We start from the raw sequence: 2,500 nt of genomic DNA, 5'->3' as shown, positions 1-2,500 counted from the left end.
CTAGCAGTGGGAGCGGACCCCTACCATCCTCTAGCAGACTACAAGCTCATGAGACTGGCTCAGTTTCGAGCTGGTCAGCTCATCTTCAGTTGCAAGTACCTGGTTGCTAGAGCAATAGCCAGGGTTCACTCCAGCCAGCAATGTATTGTAAACAAAGTGACCATCGGTCACTGATTTACAACAAGCAAAATGGCCAGTTATAAAATCTGTGGTATATATCCTATTTATATATATATATATCATCATCATCATCATTACTGTTTAACATTCACTTTCCATGCTATCATGGGTTGGACGATTTGACTGAGGTCTGGCGAACTAGATGGCTGCACCAGACTGTAATCTGATCTAGCAGAGTTTCTACAGCAGGGTGCCCTTCCTAATGTCAACCACTCTGAGAGTGTAGTGGGTGCTTTTACGTGCCAGTCAGGCGGTACTGGCAACAGCCACATTAAATTTAATAATTATATCGATCCTTACATGGGTGCAGTCATACTAGTTCCACCAACAAATTACACTTTTAACCCTACATAATGAACCCAAGTTTACAAATATTCCCTGGGATATATATATATATATACATATATATATATATAGGCATAGGAGTGGCTGTGTGGTAAGAAGCTTGCTTACTAACCACATGTTTCCAAGTTCAGTCCTATTGTGTGGCACCTTAGGCAAGTGCCTTCTACTATAGCCTCAGGTTGACCAAAGCCTTGTGAGTGGATTTGGTAGATGGAAACTGAAAGAAGCCCGTCGTATATACATGTATATATATATATATATATATATATATATATATATATATATTATATATAATATATATATATATATATATATAAGAAAAATTCTAATGTCAGATACGCTGAAACAAAAAAAAATTGTCGATAACCATTAAATTTATGCGTCTCAAAATAAACTGATAGAAATCTCTAAACAATTCGTTATTACCGTATTGGTCCAATTTCGGGGTTAATTCACAAGAAATTTTCTCCTCTTCAGCGGCACATACACGAGATATAAATGAAATACTTATTCATACCCTCGGAAGAAGCAAGCACCAAGTCCCGAGCAGACTTAAGTACTCCAAATATATTCAAATAGAAAAATCTTCGGCGCACCTCGAGACACGTGTGATCAGAACTAGTTACTTTCACAGAGTGATAGACTCCGGAAGTGAAACACTAATCTATTTATAGTTGATATAATTTTTTAAATTGTGAAAAAAATTTTATCCTATATATGTGTGTGTGTGTGTGTGTGTGTGTGTGCATATGTTTGTGTGTGTTTGTGTCTGTCTTTGTATGCTACCAATTGACAACCAGTGTTGGTGTGTTCATATATATATATATATATATATATATATTATGAAATTTATGAAAAATAAAAGCAGGAATACAAAATATTATAAATAGACTAGCAGTATCGCCCGGCGTTGCTCAGGTTTGTAAGGGAAATAACTATAAAGCATTTTTAGAGAGTATAGCCAAAAAATAGCAAAAAAATGGAAAAAAATTATGGTAATTTTTTTTTGATAGTTAAAAAAGGTGGAGTTGTTGCGTCCCCTACCACAGTTTGTGGTTGAGTTCCTGATTCTCGACCCCATGTCGAATTTATCGATTTTTTTCAGACTGGGGGAACTTTTCAAAATTTTTGCTGCGTTAGTTTTGAATTATGACATTGGGCTATGTGTGTGTCATTTCATCGAATCGGTTGAAAGCCGTGTCAGGTGAGGGTACAAGCAACAACACACAGAAACACGCACAGACAAACTGCCGTTTATTAGAGAGAGATTAGTGTTCACTTCCGATTCTATCACTCTGTGAAGTGTCTATTTGGATATATTTGGGTAACTTAAGCTGCTAGGGACTTGTGCTTGCTCTTCCGAGGTATGAATAAGTATTTCATTTATATCTCGTGTATGTGCCGCTGAAGAGGGGAAAATTTCTTGTGAATTAACCCCGAAATTGGACCAATACGGTAATAATGAATTTTTTAGAGATTTCTATCGGTTTATTTCGAGACGCATAAATTTAATGGTTATCGACAATTTTTTTTGTTTCGGCATATCTGGCATTAGAATTTTTCTTCTGCCCTTATCTTGTAAATTATGTATAAATTTTACCTTTAAAGGCATTTTTTGATATGCTGGCCATTGATAAAATAAATTTTATCCTATATCAATTATATATAATATACTTTTGCTCTTTTACTTGTTTCAGTCAATTGACTGCGGCCATGCTGGAGCACCACCTTTAGTCTAGCAAATCGACCCCAGGACTCATTCTTTTTTGTAAGCCCAGTACTTACTCTATTGGTCCCTTTTGCCGAACCGCTAAGTGACGGGGACGTAAACACACCAACATCGGTTGTCAAGCAATGACACAGACACACAAACACACACATACATATATATATACATATATACGACAGGCTTCTTTCAGTTTCCGTCTACCAAATCTACTCACAAGGCATTGGTCGGCCCGGGGCTATAGCAGAA

The 2,500-nt window shown here is 36.6% G+C and overlaps 1 protein-coding gene across 3 annotated transcripts in view; it reads left to right on the top strand.

Annotated features, from left to right (window-relative positions):
- LOC115224568 (peroxisomal sarcosine oxidase-like) overlaps positions 1–2,500 on the top strand; it is a 49,602-nt gene that overhangs the window by 26,215 nt on the left and 20,887 nt on the right. The gene's annotated exons all lie outside the window — the stretch shown is intronic.

This window comes from Octopus sinensis, linkage group LG25 (assembly GCF_006345805.1).
Source record: "Octopus sinensis linkage group LG25, ASM634580v1, whole genome shotgun sequence".
Taxonomy (NCBI): Eukaryota; Metazoa; Mollusca; class Cephalopoda; order Octopoda; family Octopodidae; genus Octopus; species Octopus sinensis.
This window is presented reverse-complemented; position numbering and strand designations above follow the sequence as displayed.